This window comes from Lolium perenne, unplaced genomic scaffold, assembly GCF_019359855.2.
Source record: "Lolium perenne isolate Kyuss_39 unplaced genomic scaffold, Kyuss_2.0 unplaced63, whole genome shotgun sequence".
Taxonomy (NCBI): domain Eukaryota; kingdom Viridiplantae; phylum Streptophyta; class Magnoliopsida; order Poales; family Poaceae; genus Lolium; species Lolium perenne.
The window spans coordinates 221672-227848 of record NW_027249021.1 but is presented as its reverse complement, the minus strand read 5'-3'; the positions used below and the strand labels follow the sequence as shown (position 1 = coordinate 227848).

Below are 6177 nucleotides of genomic sequence, written 5' to 3'. Positions count from 1 at the left end.
TACTATCGCATAATAACGCTTAACTTGAGTTCCCGATGGGATCCGATTGTCTAATCTTTGATATGATCACCATCAAACATGTTATGCACTCATTTTCCCTTGTGCTTGCTCCTCCGCTCTTTATCTTTGCTCTATTTTGTACCATGTCCCATCTCTTTCATCTTTCTACGTTTGCCCGCAAAAAAATATCATCACCAATAGCCTTTGAGCAAAATTGCCCGCAAAAAAATATAAATCCTAACTTCACCATGAATGTCGCGGCATTAAGCGCATAAAAGGAGGGATGCAACCACGAGGACTTCCAGGAGGTCACCCATCTGTTCTCTACTTGACGCAAACACGCTTGATTGATGGGACTCCGATTGCTTTATGTCTTGATATGTTAGCATCCGCAAAATATGTTATGCACTCATTTCCATGTGCTTGCTCACTAAACTCCTTTTATCTGCTCCTATTTTGTACCATGTCCATCTCTGCTTTTCATCCATACGTTTCCCATCTCCAATAGCGAGCAGTGCCATAAAAAAATATGCGTCCCTAACTTCACCATGAATGTGGCAGCGTGGCTATAAAAAAGGAGGGATGCACACCACCGTTTTCCAGACCAATAGCCGAGTCACGAGTGCCCGCAAAAAAATATCATCCTGAAGCCACTACTCTCTGCATGCATAAGCAACTTAACTTGGAGTTACGATGGGATCCGATTGCTTTAGTCTTTGGTATGATCACATCCGACATGTTATGCACTCATTTTCCCTTATGCTTATGCTCCTCCACGCTCTTTATGCTCTATTTTGTACCATGTCCATCCACTACTTTTTCCCAATCACGCTTAACTTTGCAGTTCCATCACAACCAAGCGAGCAAGGTGCCGCAAAAAATGCTCGGTCCTAATTTCACCATGAATGTAAGCGCTTTGTGTGCCAAAAAGGAGGATGCAACTTACGAGGACCAATTCCCGAGGACGAGTCACCCATCCTATTTTCTCTCTTAAGCAACAGCCAGATATCACGGTGGGATCCGATTGCTTTAGTCTTTGATGTGATCGCATCCGACATGTTATGCACTCATTTTCCCTTATACTTATCCTCCCGCTCTTTATCTGCTCCTATTGCATACCATATCCATCCATCTTTTTCGCGCGTGGACGCAAAAAGGAGGGATCCACTACCGTTTCCCATCACGCTTAATAGTTCGAACCTGAGTGCTTTAGTCTTGGTATGATCGCATCCGAAAAAATATTCGTCCTAACTTCACTCATAGATATGCGCGCACGAGTGGCCGCATGCAAAAGGAGGATGCAACGGTTTCCCGGAGAGTCACCCATCCTAGTACTACCTCTACTTCAAGCAGCTTAACCCAGTTGATGGGATGCGATTGCTTTAGTCTTGGTATGATCACATCCGACATGTTGTGCACCTCCATTTTCATATGCTGTACTCCTCTCGCCCAAGCTCTTTAACTGCGCTCTATTTTGTACCATGTCCACTCCTCTTTTCCATCGCTTAACCGAGTTCTGATGGGATCCCATCACCAATAGCCTTACGAGAACGCAGTGCCCATAAAAAACTATGTCGTCCTAACTTCACCATGAATGTCATCGCACCACCGTAGCTATCAAAAAAGGAGGATGCAACGAGGACTTGAGTCACCCATCCTAGTACTACTTTCTACTTCAAACATGTAGATTAAATTGATCCGGTGCTTTAGTCTTTGGTATGATCACATCCGACATGTTATGCACTCGTTTTCACCAATAAGCATACTCCGACACTTTATGCATATTTTGTACCATGTCCATCACCTCTTTTTCATCCGCTTTCACGGTTTCCCATCGTACCAATAGCGAGCGCCGCAGTGCCCGCCAAACTTCAGAGTTCGATGGGATCCGTCCTAACTTCATAGCATGAATGCTTTCGCGTGGCGCAAAAAGGAGGGATGCAACACGAGGACTTCGAGGAAGTCACCCATCCTAGTACTACATCTGCACCACCGTAATCACCAGGCTTAACCCGAGGTTTTGGTGGGAAAAAAATATCGGTGCTTTATCTTTGGTACCTTGATCGCATCGAACATGTTATGCACTCATTTTCCCTTATGCTTGCTCCTCCCGCTCTTTGTCATCTGTTTTGTACCATGTCCATCCTCTTTTTCATCCGCACCTTTGTTTCCCATCAAGCAATAACTTCGAGCAGTGCACTTAAAAAATATCCGTCCTAACTTCACAGCATGAATGTAATGGCGTGGCGTAAAAGGATCGGATGCAACACGAGGACTTCCCGGAGAAATTCACCCATCCTAGTACTACTCGCCCAACCGCGCTTAGCAGTGCGATGGGATCCGCGGTGCTTTAGTCTTTGGTATGAGTCACCTCCGACATGTATGTACTCATTTTCCCTTATGCTTGCTCCTCCCAGCTCTTTATGCTCTGGCCACGTACCATGTCCATCCTCTTTTTCATCCATGCACCGTTTCCCATCACGCTTAACTTCGGAGTTCGATGGGATCCGGTGCTTTAGTGCTTACATAAAAAAATATAAATCTAACCATATGAATGCTTAACGCGTGGCGCAAAGATGGGATCCTGCAACGCGAGGACTTCCCAGGTCACCCATCCTAGTACTACTCCTTCAAACGCATGTAGATTACGATGGGATCGATTGCTTTAGCTCTTTGATAGCAGTGCATCGACATGTTATGCACTCATTTTCCCTTATGCTTGCTTATCCAGCTCTTTATGCACTCTATTTTGTACCATGTCCATCCTCTTTTTCCGATACCTTTCCCCGCAAAAAAATTTCCATCACAATAGCCGAGAACACGAGTGCACCGCAAAAAACCTCGTCCTAACTTCACCATGAATGTACGCGTGGCGCAAAAAGGAGGATGCAACAGGACTTCGAGAGTCTACATCACAGTACTACTCTAAGCCCAACCACGCTTAACCGGAGTTCGATGGGATCGATTGCTTTAGTGCTGGTATGATCGCGGTGCTTTAATCTTGATATGATCGCATCCGACATATTGTGCGCTCATTTTCGCTTATCGCTTGCTCCTATGCTTGCTTTTCCCGCTCTTTATGCTGCTCTATTTTGTACCATTGAATGTCGCCGCGTGACGCAAAAAAGGAGGGCACCAATTACTACTCTCGCCCAAGCACGCTTAACCGGAGTTCGATGGGATCCGGTGCTTTAGTCCTCCATGCTTCGTTTCCCAACTTCACCCAATAGCCCGAGCACGAGTGCGCGCAAAAAAATACTCGTCCTAACTTCACCATGAATGTCGCGGCGTGACGCTAAAAGGAGGGATGCAACAGGAGGACTTCCCAGGAGGTCACCCATCCTAGTGCAACACGAGGACTTCCCAAGAGGTCACCCATCCTAGTACTACTCTACGCCCAAGCACGCTTAACTTCGGAGTTTTGATGGAATCCGGTGCTTTAAGCTCTTTGGTATGATACTTGTCGAGCATGCTATGCACTCATTTTCCCTTATGCTTGCTCCTCCACGCTCTTTATCTGCTCTATTTTGTACCATGTCCATCCTCTTTTTCATCAAGCACCGTTTCCCGCAAAAAAATCACCAATGGCAGAACGAGGACTTGCCGCCGTCTCCCATCACTAACTCTCACCGCCAGATATACGCTTGGCTAGCGTAAAAAGGATGGGATGCAACGAGACTTCAGAGTCTGCATCCTAATTTTCTCTATTACAACAACCAGTGCAGTGGGGATCCGATTGCTCTAGTCTTTGTGTATGATCGCATCAAACATGTTATACACTCATTTTCCCTTATGCTTGCTCACCTCCACATCTTTAACTGCTCTATTTTGTACGCATGTCCATCCTCTTTTTCATCCACTACCGTTTCCCATCACCAATAGCGAAATACGAGTGCCCGCCAAAAATCTCGTCTAACTTCCACCATGAATGCTGGCGGCGTGGCGTAAAAAGGATCCCAACCACGAGGACTTCCCGGAGGTCACCCATCCTAGTCCAATACTACTCTACTTAACCGCGCTTAAAATATCGTCGGAGTTTTGATGGGGTCCAGTTGCTTTAGTCTTTGGTATGATCGCATCAAACATGTTATGCACTCATTTTCCCTTATACTTGCTCCTCCGCTCTTTATCTGCTCTCTTTTGCTTCATGTCCATCCTCTTTTTCATCAACGCACGTTTCCGCATCACGCATGCTTGGAAACCGCGATGCGTAGCGCCATCGTCCTAACACATGAATGTATGGGATACGCGTGGCGTAAAAAAGGAAGTTTGCAACAAGAGGACTTCCCGAGGAGGTCACCCATCCTAGTACTATATAAGCCCAAGCACGCTTAACCAGATTCACGATGGGATCCGATTGCTCTAGTCTTTGGTATGATCACATCCGACATGTTGTACACTCATTTTCCCTTGTAGCACTCCTCCCGCTCTTTATGCTGCTCTATTTTGTACCATGTCCATCCTCTTTTTCATCCATACCACCGTTTATCATGCCAATAGCGGCTCACAGTGCCCGCATAAATGTCGTCCTAACTTCACCATAGACTATGCGGCGGCGTGGCACGCAAAAAAGGAGTTCGATGGGATCCGGTGCTTTAGTCTGATGCAACCACGAGGACTTCCCGGAGGGTCACCCATCCTAGTACTACTCTGCTTAAGCAACTTAACCAGAGTTACGATGGGATCCGGTGCTTTAGTCTTTGGTATGATCACATCCGACATGTTATGCACTCATTTTCCCTTATGCTATGCTTGCTCCTCCGGCTCTTTATGCTGCTCTATTTTGTACTGTACCATGTCCATCCTCTTTTTCATCCGCACCACCGTTTCCCATCACCAATTTTTTCATCAACACCACACGTTTCCCATCACCAATAACTTGAAACCGCGAGTGCCCGCAAAAAATATCGTCCTAACTTCACCATGAATGTACTTGGCGTGGCGCAAAAAAGGAGGATGCAACCAGAGGACTTCCCGGAGGTCACCACATCCACAGTACTACTCTAAACCAAGCACGCTTAACTTGAATTACATTGGGATCCGATTGCTTTGATGCTTTGATATGATCACATCCGACATGTTGGCACTCATTTTCCCATATACTTGCTCCTCCGCTCTTTGCTCTATTTTGTACCATGTCCATCCTCTTTTTCATCGCATACCACCGTTTCCCAACGAGGACTTCCCGGAGGTCACCAATATGACGAAGTGCTCTCGCCAAAAAACGCTTAACCGGAGTTCGATGGGATCCGGTGCTTTAGTCTTTGGTATGATCGCATCCGACATGTTATGTCGTCCTAACTATGTCACCATGTGATAATAAGTATCAAAAGGAGGATGCAACCACGAGGACTTCCCAGGAGGTCACCCATCCTAGTACCTAGTACTACTATAGCCATTAAACACGCTTAGCCGGAGTTTTGATGGGATCCGGTGCTTTTAAATATTCTGATATGATCGCATCCGACATATTATGCACTCATTTTCCCATATGCTTGCTCCTCGCTCTTTATCTTGTCTATTTTGTACCATGTCCATCCTCTTTTTCATCTGTATACCGTTTCCCATCTCCAATAGCCGAACACGAGTGCCATAAAAAAATAGTACCATGTCCATCGTCTTTTTCATCCATACGTTTCCCACCATGAATGTAAGCGGCGTGGCGCAAAAAAGGAGGTGCAACGAGACTTCACGGAAGGTCACCCATCCTAGTACTACTCTACTTCCAAACACGCTTAACCAGGAGTTCGATGGGATCGATTGCTTTAGTGCTTTGGTATGATCGCATCCTAGACATGCTCCTCCCGCTCTTTATCTGCTCTATTTATGCACTCGACACCATATGCTTGCTCCTCCGCTCTTTATCTTTGCTCTATTTTGTACAACGCCATGTCCATCCTCTTTTCATCCACTTTGCGTTTCCCATCACCAATAGCGGCAAGGTGCGCCAATGTCGTCCTAATTTCACCCATGAATGTATGATGACATAAAAAAGGAGGGATGCAACCACGGAGACTTCCAGGAGGTCACCCATCCGCAAATAGCTACTCTATGTAACAACGAAGATTGATGGGATCCAGTGCTTTAGTCTTTGGTATGATCGGGTGCTTTAGTCTTTGAGCATGATCACATCCGACATGTTAACCACTCATTTTCCTGTCATGCTTGCTCCTCCCG

General features: G+C 46.0%; 1 pseudogene; it reads right to left on the bottom strand.

Moving 5' to 3' along the window:
• Positions 1 to 3345: 3345 nt before the first annotated feature.
• On the bottom strand, positions 3346 to 3465 carry LOC139834835 (5S ribosomal RNA; annotated as a pseudogene).
• Between the last annotated feature and the right edge of the window lie 2712 nt (positions 3466 to 6177).